The following is a 13593-nucleotide window of genomic DNA, read 5'->3' as shown; positions in this document are numbered from 1 at the left end:
GGGGGGGGGGGGGGGGGGGGAGGAGGAAGAAGCTCTGTTTGTAGTTTGTCCAACCTGTGCTGGAGGGTGGGGTAGGTGGATTGGGGCCCCTCAAGGTGGGGAGCTCCAATCCACTGACCCCATCTTCCAGCTCAGGCTGGGCAAACCCCAGACAGAGCTGCCTCTCCTCTTCCTCCCTCCCTTCCTGGAGACAGCACCAGGGGTGCTATTTGTCATTTTGGGCAGGAACAAACAGAACTTAGTGAAGGCTCTCTCGCTTGGAGCACCTTCATCTGAACCCTCATTAAATGAGGGTTAATTTGTCCTGCAACCGAACACTTTTAAAGCACTCTGTATATGTGCACTTCTGTCAGGGCACAGTTGAAGAGCACTTTCAAGGGGCCAATTGTGTAACAAACGTAACTTCTGTCTGCACCCGAGGTCAATAAAACAGCAGTTGTGTGTGTGTAACTCAGAGTGAGGAAGTAGCAGACCTGAGAACAGCACCCTTGTATAATTTACTTACATGCTTGTGACCAGGGGTGGACAATTATTTGGGCCTGTGGGCCACATACCACCCCCGCCCATGCACAACAGCTTGCTAAGCTTCCCCATGTGGGATGGGGCTGTGGGCGGGTGGGGAGCTGGCATGGGCCTGGGTTGCAGCTTCAGCAGAGGCAGCTCAGCCAGGGCCACTGCCACCACCAGCACCACCTCCAGGCTGCCCTTCTACCCCAAGGAGGGCCTCAGCTGGATGCCCTGATGCTCAGTGAGAACCTTCTGGCTGTGTGTACAGCTGATGCTGGCACCTGCCCAGCGCTGCTTCCGGCACATGGACCAGGAACTGATGTAAGCTACGGGGATGTACCATAGGTGTGGGATGCTTTGGGTGGGGGGATGGGGAAAGACAGAGAGACAGGGAGAGGCAGCCTTGCCTACCCCCTGCCCATGATGAACAGTGGTGGCTGGTGCTGGGAAAAAGCAGGACCTAGTGGTGGGCACACTAACCACTGCCGGGGCCCTTCTGGCGGTGGCTGCCCAGAGCCCACACCAGGGCTGCCCTGTGGCTCCTCCCTGCTTCTCCCACTGACCACCAGTGCTACCTCCGGGCTGCCCTGGACCAGTGGGGTGGAGCTCCAGGGCAGCTCTGGCACGAGCTGTGGGTGGTCACAGCCAGAAGGGCCCCAGCACCTGCCTTCAGGTCTCACTTTTTTCTAACACCCAGCACTGGCTGCTGCCACTCATCATGGGCAGGGCCACCTCTCTCTGTGTCTCCCACCTTCCCTTTACCTCTCCCCTCACCCCCCACCCGAACCATCCCACACCTACTGCACATTCTTGCAGCTTACACCAGTTCCTAGCCCACATGCCAGAAACAGCTCCGAGTGCTGCCGGAAGCAGCTGTGGACACAGCCAACAGGTTTCTACTGGGGATCGGAGTCTTTGCCCAAGTCCGCAGGTGACCCTGCTGCATCAGCATGTCGACTGCAGTCCTGGGCAGTCACCCTGATCCCCAGTGTGAACCTGCTGGCAGTGTCCATAGCTAACATTGGCGCACACCTGACACTGTTTCCACTACATGGGATGAGAGCTGGTGTAAGCTGTAGATGGGGCCCAGACATGCTTGCCTGCCTGCCTAGCACAGCACAGCAGTTGGAGCCGCTGGCTCCCTGCAGGCCAGATCCCATGACTTTGTGGCCCCGCACCTGTGAGCCAGATACAATCAGTTAGCAGGCCAGATCTGGCCCGTGGGCCATATTTTGCCCACCTCTGTTATAGATCATCTTTTAGACTTACTATACCTATGACTGACAAGGTGGACATAGGCAGAAAATACATCTGAACTGTACGTGATTTCACTGCAAGTGTGGATGGGACAAAGTTCAACTAAACCCTGCTCAGGTCAATGTAGGGTTTATTTTCAGACATGTCATACCAAATTTTCTGGCACTCAACATCTGGCTTATTTTATATGACTGTGCTTTAATTAACAGATATTTTCAGTCTTTATTTTGTCTCAGTTTTTATTCTTTCCTTTCTATGGACGTGATTTTATTCTTTTTATGGTCTTCAACCTGTTCATGCATGTTATTTAAACAGTTGTCTTCCACCCAGGAGATGACTGCATTTCAGTACCAGACGGCACAAAACTCACACAGGAGTTTTGTGAATCTTAATATTTGCACAGTGCTTTGAAATCTCCAGTGCACAGTGATGGTAGATTTACAAAGTATTATTATTATTCCTTGTATGGGCTAGCAAATAAGCATTTAACAATAAGCAGTTAACAATTAAGCTAAGCATTGGGGGCGGGAGGGGGGGGAGGGGGCTCATGTCTGATGTCATTATTGTGAAATAATCATTTTTTTAATGGTGTGTTTGGGGCAAAGGTTTGCATTCCCCTTCAAAAATGAGAACTGCCCCTGGTTTTAGGGTTCTGCCACTAGAGACATTAGGTTCATTGACCTGTAAAACAAACAATTTGAAAATAAACTAACCTGATATCATTAGCAGGTGACCAATACTGAATGAGAAGCAGAAAGGAAAGTCCTGCCCTGTTGATATTCTTCATCATAACAGGCTTGGACAAATGACAATCTGTCCAAGGGACATGGTTGTAAATTACTAAACAAACACAACGTTTGGGTAGGTGCAGAAAGCGCATCTTATTTGCCAGGAAGGATTACAAAATACTAGTGCTCTCTCAACACCAAGCCTGCACAGTTCATTGGAAGCAAGACCAAGAGGTGCTAGAGGTCTGAGTGGGACAAATATGGAGACATGCTTTGGATCCTACCTTTACAAGGAAATTTGTTAAAATCTTGCTTGTGCCAATAGGAACAGTAGAAGACACAAGACCACTTGGAGCTTGTCTAACCTTCAAAGTCCCCTTTGTGGTGTTCCACGTAGTATTAGCAAAGCTCACAGACTTTGTGCAGGCACCGCTGTAGAGAAATGCAATGTCAGATCACAGATTCAGTCAGAGGAACAAAAGCAAATTCCAACATGCATCCAGAGTTCAATACATTACCTCCTTGTCCCAGTCACTCTTCAACATGCTTCTTTTTGAAGTCCCTTGTTCTCCTCCCTGGTAGCCTTCCACACAATAGTTAATATCTACATAACATTTTTAGGAAAGAAAACAAGGACACCCTCTGAAATGTGACTGATTTCTCTCAATAAAATAGCTTCTAAGGTCCAAGGTGACATAAAAAAAACTTGCTGAATACGTAAGTACTCACCCAGCCATTGTATTATCTCTCTCTCTCATCGCTTTGTAAAGTACTTTGAGATGCCATCCTCATGAAAACTGCCATAGAGAAGCACATTCATTTCTTCTTCTCATAAGTATTTTGTTCTGCTAGTAAATGGAAAGGGATTGTGCCCTCTGGTACATGTGTACAGTAGCTAAAACACTGTCAGCACTGTTGGAATACAAACAACAAATAATCACTACTCTCTCTCATCCTTTGTTATGGATATTCTTTGGAAAAAGGACCATTTTTCACCCTAGACTGTGCCAAGCACGATTGACGTCAATCAGGATCGAGTCCCATTTTTGCTAGGTACTTTGCATACCCCTAGGGACAGGCAGTCTCTGCCCCCAAAACCTTTTAGTTTAAATGGACAACAGAGTTGAAAGAACCACCATCAGTGGCCCCAATCCATATGTGGGTCCCACTGAACTAGACACCTCCCAGGAACATACTAAAGGTAGCCCCCTTCTCTTGAAGAGCTGACAGTCTAAAAAAAAAGGAGGCCAATTAAAAGATAGAGGGAAGGTAGTCTCATTATGCACATTTTACACATGGGGATCTTGGACATAAGAAGATTAAATGGCTTGTCCCAAGTCACCACGCAACAGGCCTGTGGTAGAGCTGGGAACTGAACTTAAATATCTTGTGACTTGGACCCCAATCTCATTTGAGGCCTCCTGGAGTTACTGTAATGTAAGTTAACAACTATTTCTTATGATTATTATCCAGAGAGATATTGAGTTAATCAGGCCAGCAGTTGTTGGACATGCTCCAGACAGCAGGTTCAGCAAGGGTCACTGCAGCAGGGAAAAAAAAAATCCTTTTAAAGTTAATTCTAACCATTTTTAATGAAGATGAAGAGAAATGAATAGTGTCTGCAAGGTGAGCTAGCTGATTACAGAGGCCTTGGCTATGTCAGTCACCCTAGGGACGTACACCCATAATCAATTACTCCCTTAGAGAAACAAAAGCAAGAAGGCTAAATGTGTGCTGTCTCTCTTGCCCAGAAGATAACAGCAGCTGAGATGCATCTAACTTAACTAACCCACACTTTTCATGGAAACTGAATGGACAGGCAACGCTAGACAGAGGGGTCAGAAGAGTGGAATGATCTACAAGGACTGGTCTCCTGGCACAAGGTAAGGAGTGACAGCTTCTGCAAACAAAAGATTAGCAGGTCTTTCTAGATCAGGGGTGTCAAACAAACAGCCCATGGGCCAGGCTCCACCTATGGAGCTGTTCTATCCAGCTGGCGGACTACCAATGTGGCCAGAGAGAAAGGCCTGTTGAAGAATGGTAATCAGGAAGGCAAACAAGGACTGGCACAGCCTTGGGTGACCAGTGGCTGCTTTGCTGGTCACCACTGCTACAGCTTTACTTCTCTGGCCACTGGACCCCTCAGCATGCCCTGTGCTGAAGTTGGAACCAACGCTGCCACTACAGCAGCTCTGGGTTCATCACTGAGAAGGCACTAAAATCACTGCCGTGTGCTCCAAATCAAAGCTGGAGCTGCTGCAGCGACGTGGGTCAGTCCAGAGCGGGGGCTGCTGTCACTGTGGCAGTTTCCTCATGCCCCAGTCCAAATCCAGCCCACAAGAAGCCCTGTGGGTCCAGATCTGGCCTAGGACACAAGGCAAGTTTGATCCCCCTGTTCTAGATGATGTGAATGGAGGCTAGAAAAGAAAGAGTCAATTAACTTATCTGTGGCAAATCGACAGCATGCAAAGCCACTAGTCCAAGCACCTAATCTACTCACTTATCCTTGCCAGGAAAACTCTAGTGAAAGAAACTGATATGATCATTCTTTTATGCAAGCTACATTTTGGGCAAGCAGAATGTGGCTAAACTGAATTCACCCTTTAGGCCGTGTCACACTAGAGAATGAGCTAGTGATTTGTACAGCTCAGCTAGGTAGAAATATATAACAGTTGTGTAACTGCCTGTACATCTCACAGCTGGGAATGTTGCCAAATTATCAACTGACGCAATGAAGAAGAAAAGTTGCATGTGGTTTGGCATGGTAGAAAAGCTCGCAGCCAATCCCAAAATTAGTAGGTTTTTTTTAATTAAACAATTATCTACCGACCAACTCTTATCTTCAGAAAATTGTTCCTCTCTCCATCTCTCTACAACAGTGGTTCTCAACCTTGTAGGCTCCTAAACTGAAGACACCCCTAACAAGACTCAAGGCACCCCTCAGAAAATGCCAGCTCTTTGTTTTCACTCATTTTTTCTGTATGGAAAAATAATAGAGCAATTTTTCTATTGCAGAGAACTCAGAAAGACTGCAACAGGTCAGAAAGTTTTAACACTATGGGTTCCTATTTGAAATCTCTGGGCTTATCTTGTGAATCATACTGGCTGACTGCTGACATTGCATGGGACCCTGCAACACCCTTGAAAGGACCACAAAGTACCCCAGGATGCCGCAGCATCCTGGTTGAGAATCATTGCTCTACAAAAATCATTTGTAGGTGCATGTAAACACCTTTCCACTTCCTTGGAATTGGCAAGCACAAATACTTTCACTCTCTTTGGAATGGCAACAGCATCTCAGTGCCAACTAAATGAGCTGATTCCAGCAGCTGTCAAACTCAGAAGACAGATAGGCCTGTGGTTCAGGGCATTGGACTGGGATGAAGGAGTTTGGAGTCCAATTCCTAATGCTGTGACAGCTTCAGTTTGGGATCTTCAGCAAGTCACTTGATCTCACTGTGCCTGGATTCCCCCTCTGAAGATACAGGACATCTCCAGCACTTCCCAAGCATGTGAAGGGGATAATTTTGGTCATGTTTTGAAGGTCTAAAATACATGGACTTATGCAATCATGTCATAGATCTTTCCTGGGAAGGCATTTTGGGAAGTGTTGCTATCATCTACAAATGGTTCTCAAACAGGGTCCTGTGGCACACTGGGGTGTCATGAGATCCTTCCAAGAGTGCTGCAGGATGCCACACAACGCTAGCACTGTTAGGTGTGCAAACACGATTCACCTGATAAACCCCAAATAGGAATCCATAGTGTTCAGACTTCCTTGCAACAAAGGAATTGCTATTTTTTGACTAGAGAAGACTAATATAAGTGAAAAGTGAGAGCTGGCATTTTCTGAGAGCTGCCTCAAGTCTAAGAGGAGGTGTTTTGAGCCTGAAAAGGTTAAGAACTACTGAACTACAAAGTTGTTTCTTCACCGTAGGATGGCTCATGTTTTGATTCAAGATCTCCCTTTCTCCTCCAGCTGCTGAAGAAATGACTTAATAACCAGTCACCCACAACCGAGAAGTCAAAACACTCAGAAAGCCTTTTCTCAGCAATGTAAGCATCAGGTAAATAGCAAACAGAGAACTAGGAATTAGCTAGTGATCAGGGCACCCTCATCTCTAGCTAGTTACTCAGCTGGTAAAACTGGACAGGCACAAAAAGTCAATGACAAAGATATGAACTCCACTTTCTAGAAGGCCTTTTAAGTATAGCCATCAGGAAGACCGTAAACTGATAAAAGTCCTGAAAATGCACTGATTTTCAGCAGTGATAAGCACTGTGGCTTACAGACATTAAAAAAACCCAACACTGAAAACCCACACTTTACCAGAAGCAGCAGCACATTACTTCGAATCAGCTCCGCAGCATCTATATAGATCGTGTGCTTCATTGGGGCTTTTTGATGCTTTTATCTAATAGCTGATTCAATAAAAGCGTCAAAAAAACCCACTAAAGCACCTGATCTATACAGACGTTGGGTGAGCCAGATCCAACTAATGCATTGCCTCTTCTGGTCATGCACTGGGCTTGGTGCAGGAGCTTGCCAAGTTTAAAGTAAAGCACCATTTTTTTTAACATCTTGCCTGGGAACAAATCCCTCATAGCAGCATGTTTCCCAAGGCACCAACTCTGATCTGAGTTTGGAGGAAATTAATCTCAGTATCATCCTGCAGAGTGAGCACTTGTGCAGCTCTGACTGCCCAATATTGTGGCAACTCCCTTCCCAACCCAGATTTTCTGACCAACAGGATCCCACAGAGGAAAACCAGGGAGAAGAGAAGATGACGACAAGAAGGCAAAGAGGTCTGTAGCAATTTCTGGATATTGCAAGATAGTGAATAGGAAATTATGCTTTATGCCTTTGTAAATGGCAGCCTATACACTGGAAAGGAACGTTCTTATCAAGTGCATCTCACATGATGGAAAGGTTTGGGACCCTCAAGGTCTAGCACATATTTTACGAGAGCTCCTAGTTCACTTAGTTTTGGTAGCTGTTATATTATGCACAATTTTATATTACACAATATGGAAATACCATATTGACATTTTCCCCACTGGTGGATAAATGGACTGAACAAACAAACTGCAGTATTACCTGATAATAGTGACGATGAGTTGATAGGCACAATGTTGCTGACCCCAAGCAGAATGCATAACAAGAGTTTAGCTGAGTTCCACTTATTTACGCAGAAACAACCATCAAAAGAAAATGCCTTTGGTGGGTTGCATGTTATCTGCGGTTTGTGATACAGGCCAAACCCTGTGGGACACAGAACAACCATCAGACTTATTTGGACGCTTGCCATACTATCTACTTGAGATTGCAGGGGAGGAGAATACCTTGGTTCATAGCATCGTTCTGTTTGCTGATTGGTGCTCAGGCTTTTTGAAGTGACTTGTGATTTTGGCTCGTTTGATTTTGGGGCGTTCAATTCAGGATGCTTTAAAGAAAGTGCTGAGCAGTTACTCTGACAATTAAACCCCTTTAAGGTTTCCTGTATCAGGTCCACAGAAACTGAGGCACTCAGCATCACAGGGCTCTTTTGAAAATCCTGGCTTAGATCTTACCTGTCACATGGAGAAGCATTTTATATTGTTTGCTTTTATATCTAGCTGGATCCACTTTGGTCAAAGTCATAACAGTTCCACAAGGAAATCAACAGGAAAAGGTAGCAGAAAAGACATTCACATAAACACCACCGCCTATTTCCCAAATTAAATGGGAACGGTGCTGTATCCTAATTTATAATTCCTTCCTGTAACTGTACATCAGCCTGATTCGCACTGCTGCTGTCAAGAAAGGGATTCTCCTGAACTATTTTCAACAGTTTCCATCCTTTCAGAGCAGCAGGCCATTATCCCTTGGCCAATATGTTTGTTTTAAATTTTCTGTTCTCTTTCATTGCATGTTAATAAATACATTGTTAGCTATCTTCAGCCCCATAGACAAGTCAATCATGGAAAGACAGTCATCCTTGACTGTGAGGAATTGCTGCTGATGAATGAATACAATGAAAGCACTTTCAGCTGATAAGCAGCTGATGTACTGTATTAATTTAAAAACCTGCTTTACACTCAAGAATTCTTCAGAAATGAATTTGGATCCCCTTTCAATTATAGAAGCCTCCTTTTGATATCTGAACAAAGCTAAGGTTTTGTAACAGACATAAAGGAGTTAAGAACCCAATTCTGAGTTTCAGTGAGAAAAAAGCCCCGACCCTTTCTTAGTCCCACAGTTTCTCTCTATACTAGTCTGAACCAAAATCAGATTCCCACACTTCCTACTTTTAGGTGATAGTCAGATCAAGAACCATAATCTGATTTTATGGGTTGAGCAGTCCTAGAACTGCCATGGAGGTCTCTGTCATAACTCAATCCATGAAACAGCAATGTGCACACAGATCTGAAGCATTACTGTCCCTGGTAAGCAATGATAACACAATCTTTTCCCTTGGAAAATACTGGGAGTTAGTCAACTTCTACTAGTTTCCTAGGACATATACAAAGAAAACTTATGACACAACTGCTAAATGTAGATTGGAGCAAGCTCATCACTGAGCCTTGCCTTCCTTATTTAATATTTGTATCTGAGTAGCTCCAACTGAGAGTGGGACCATATTCTGGCAGACTAAAAACCAAATAAAATCTCAGCCCCAGCTGCAAATGGCTCCCAATTAATTTTATATCTGGATGCTGCCAGGGAATGAATAGTAGATGGAGAAAGATAGAGGGTGAGATAGCCTTAAAGGGAATAAAAGATACTGTAAGCACTGACAATTCATCAGTTGCCAAACCATAGAAATGCACTAGTTCACAAATGCCACTAAATTTCTAGGTAGCCTGTTCCAATAGTTACCCACCCTCTGACTACGTGGGTGGTAGGCACTGGAAAAGTCTACCTAGACAAGTTGTGGAATCACCATCCCTGGACATTTTTGAGAGCAGGTTAGACAGACACTTAACTGGGATGTTTGCTCAGAGATGATACTGCCTTTAGCAGAGGCTGGACTAGATGGCCTCATGACATCCCCTGCAGCCCTACTTTCCTATGATGCCACAATCTTTATTGTGTCTTTCCACTCCAGTTTAGAGTGGGGCTCCACATATTTTTGAGTACTAAAATGCAAACTGATTCCTAGTTTGGAGATCAGTACCTGAACCTGTCACTTCTAGTATAGGAACACTAGGACCTGGAACCAACTTCCAAAAGAAGTGGTGCTGGCTCCTACCCTGGGAGTCTTTAAAAAAAGGCTGGGCAAACATCTGGCCGGAGTCATTTGACCCCAGTACTCTTTCCTGCCACAAGGGCTGGCAAAACATCTGGCCGGAGTCATTTGCCCCCAGTCCTCTTCCCTGCCACGGCAGGGGGTCGGACTAGATGATCTCCTCAGGTCCCTTCCGACCCTACCAACTATGAAACACATGTAGCCTTTGTTCCAGGACCAGTTGTACCTGTGTTTGTCCTAGAACAGAAAAGTCCTGGGATTAGCACATACATGCATTGTTCTTCTAAACAGGGTTGAGACAGTGGCTGAATGTGCTGCTGCTTTTCTGCCATTGTTCAATGGTGTAATCTCAGGATAACCAGTCAGACTCACTTCCCTATATCTCAGGACAAACCCTTGGCACTTACTGCGTGAACCTTTTTAGGGTTTGTCTCTGGACAATAGACATGGACATCTGAATTTCATCCTGTGATAAAATGATTTCTCTCAGGACAAATGTGAGGTCCATTTGTAGCCCTAATTAGTAGGTTATTGGATGGCAGATACATTTTTCCTAGCTAGTGCTTCCTTGAGATAGTTACTCAAAAAACTAGGTTTGCCAAGAATACCATGCTCACCCTCTGTTTTCTTGGCTTCAGTTTTGTTCCCTTCCTTGGCTTGGAATCAATCCAATCTACTTTTTCTGAGAAGGTTAACAAGAAGTTTGACACTGTTTGCATCCAAATGTATCTTGTTCTCTGTTAGGATTGAAAAAGCAAACTCCTACAATATGCACAACACACAGTGTAATGGTTCCCAGCATGCACTATTGCTGCTGTTCTATCATTTGTCCAATGATAGAACTGACTAAACTGGAGGACTGTATGCTGGGATCTGTTGTCCCTTTGAATCATACCTCTATAATAAAGCCAAAGGAAGATACAATCTGATCCCTTTAATGCAAGTCAGGCAGGGCCTTATGCTCTTGGAAGGTTGAAAATATAATCCCCCTGGCTGGGCAAACTATATTCCAACATTCATGAGTTAGCATCTTTCTTTCATCTTATCCCTGAGACCCACTGGACACTAATTTTAATTGGTGTTCAAGCCACTCAGATGCTCTCCTTAGTCCTCTACAAATGGCAAATTTTTCCTTCTTCAGCAATTATGATTCTATTCCTTTATCTCCACCTTGGAAGATCAACGTTGAGATTTCAGTACACTTCCAGCTTCAGTGGTCTCAAACTTTAAACCTGATCAAATTAAAGAGAAGGTATTACATTAAATAAAAACAATTACAGGTTTAGTGTAGAGACACATTTGTAGATCATGTTATCTGACAGTTTTCCACCTGACAACTTTTACTTTGCATCAAAACCTCCCATAGACTCCAAAAGCCCTTTTTAGTTTGTTCAGGTACCTGTTCCTGAGACTTTTTCCTAAATTTAAAATCATTATGAACCCAAACTACCAGCCCAAGGAAGCTTCCAAGCAGCTTCCACTTATGCACTGAATAACAAGGCTCTTATTTCCAAATACACTTGGGAACAGCTCTAATCAAAATGTCCACAGCATCTCATGTATTCAGCATCCCACACTAGCAGCAAGGGCACTTTAACTAAAGCTCGTTTTAGTTAAAGCTACCCCACAGCCATTTTGAAGTATGGGGACACTGAATACACATGATGCCGAGGTTGCTGGAGCATGCTAATTAACATTAATCGAGTCTGCTCTAACTTGTTCTAATTAGAATGCATTAGAGCAGGCATCAGGTACATGCATAGGCGCCCATAGAGTCTAAAACAAGGCCATGGATTAAAATTTTTGCATTTGCAGCTTTCAGCTCTGTTGTGCTCACGTGCATTAATGTAAATCAGGATAGTTCAGAAAAAGGGAAAACTCTCACAGGTTTTGGAACCCATGACCCAGTGGGTACTAATAAGTGAATGTATAACAGCTTGCATTTATATTTGTATGAAATAGGGGTAAAGTCAGGCTCCAAGAAGCCAGAGAAAATTTGCAGGAGGCCAAGGTTAAATTAAGACAAGCCGTCTCTGGGACTACTGCTTTAAGATTCTTATTTAAGCCAAGACAAGCCAGTCAAGCCTCTAGCCAGTTAAGCATTTGAAACTCCAAACCAACACAACAAAAACCCAAGCAAACAAGTAGAACAGGTCATGTTTCCAGAACTCCCAGCTTCAGTTTCTGGTCATCAACCCTTAGCTATCTCTCTCCTAACTGTGCTGTGAGCAAAGCTGCTGGGAAGACACAACTGAACATGCGTTATACCTTGGCCAGATAAGTGTCACAAACTGGTTACAAAAACACAGTTGTGCTTCTAATGAAAATGGGACTTTTATTGAATGATGAGGCAAGTCACAGAGCTTGTCTTGTGAAATACTCATGATCAGGGATCCAGTTTTCCATTTCCTGCAGAAAAACGCAGATTTTTTCCTTTAAAGAAAAACAACCCAGGAAACCACAGATTTCCTTTGCAGGCTGGCAGAGCTCCAGCCAGCAAGGGGCTGCTTGGAGCTGGGAGGAGGGCAATCAGAAGTGGGGGCGCCATGTGCATGTGCACGCGCGCACATGTATGTGGCCAGCAATACAGCCAGGCAGCACGGTGGAGAGCAACTCCTGCAGCTCTCTAAAGGTAAGTCTATGGGAGCGAGATAGAAACAAATTGCAGGGGATGACATAGGTGATGCATGGGGGGCACAACTTGTGGGGAGACTGAGATGGCAGTGGCTTGTGCTGAGCCTGCACAGTGAGGTAGACCATGGGGCAGGGTTGGTGGTTGGGGATACTGTCCATCCGGGGCAGTGCCCTGGGCCCAGAGTTAGGGCCAGAGCCAGGGCCAGAGTTGGTGGGAATGCGTGATTGCAAAGCCCAGTTGCAGAATGGGACAGACCATTGGCGGCTCATCCCCACTGCTGTTTGCACTCAAGGGGAGGGGTTGGGTCCACAGGCAATACATCAGAGAGTACGGGGGGGGCATGTGCTCCCCCAGATTTCTGCACCCACAGCAGGGCTGCAGCCTGGCTGGACTGGCACCAGCCAGGAACCGCCTGCAGCCGAGGAGGCAGGACCCAATGTGGGAGGACAGAGTGGGGGTGGGGAGGCTCGGTGCTGTCGCCACCATTGTTGGGAGTGCCGCACTGCCGTGGCTCCCAAGCTGAGGTGCCACAGCAGTGGCATGGAGTTGTGCACCCCCACTGTGCTGGCAGGCAGGAAGCACCTCATTTTTTTAATCAGAGAATTTGGGATTTTTTTAAACAGAGAAAACCAGGATCCCTGCTCATCATAATCTACCCCATCCCTTCTAAACTCTGCATTCCACAGATATGAGCCACCCTCTCTCCTGTTTTATGATGTTGATGTTCCGCTAATCAAGCTATCCTTTGTTCTGCAATTCTTTTGTCTGCTAGCTGCTCCTGGTAATGAAGCTCCTATTTCACAGCCTCACAGATTGTTTTATTTCATTCCAATGAAGTTATATTTGTTTTTGCTTCAATTTTAAACTGAATAATACAGCCCTAGGCCCTTAGCATATTAGCCAAGTTAGTTTCTTCTTACCTGGAGAAAAAAATTAGTTTTATATTGATGATGCATCTCACCATCTGCACCTCTCCTTTCAAAATTGTAGATCCTCCCATGGATGTGATGATAAAGCTTCCCCCCTTAAGACAGAGTGTGATGGCATTTGTGTCTGTGTTTGGGAGTGGCAGGAACTGGCCTGCTTAGCTTTGAAAGAGGATTTACTCACCTATCGCCTCCCTCTGCTACTGTGTACCATCAATGAAATATACAGCAGAGCAAGTTTCTGTCACCTGAAGTTTGTGTTGGTCCCAACAAATCAGCTTCAGTGACTATGAAGCTCCCAGAGACCCAGC

General features: G+C 45.1%; 1 long non-coding RNA gene across 1 annotated transcript in view; it reads right to left on the bottom strand.

Moving 5' to 3' along the window:
* Window positions 1-7741, bottom strand: part of LOC112549821 — a 41200-nt gene extending 33459 nt beyond the window's left edge. Inside the window, exons 1-4 of the long non-coding RNA XR_003093366.1 lie at window positions 7591-7741; window positions 3222-3404; window positions 3011-3096; window positions 2777-2924 (exon numbers count right to left, since the gene is read on the bottom strand). This is a non-coding gene — a long non-coding RNA (uncharacterized LOC112549821). The remainder of the gene's footprint in view (window positions 1-2776; window positions 2925-3010; window positions 3097-3221; window positions 3405-7590) is intronic.
* Window positions 7742-13593: the final 5852 nt, after the last annotated feature.

Source organism: Alligator sinensis, unplaced genomic scaffold (genome assembly GCF_000455745.1).
Source record: "Alligator sinensis unplaced genomic scaffold, ASM45574v1 scaffold86_1, whole genome shotgun sequence".
Taxonomy (NCBI): Eukaryota; Metazoa; Chordata; order Crocodylia; family Alligatoridae; genus Alligator; species Alligator sinensis.
The sequence above is the reverse complement of the archived record's forward strand: the minus strand, read 5'-3'. Positions and strand labels throughout refer to the sequence as shown.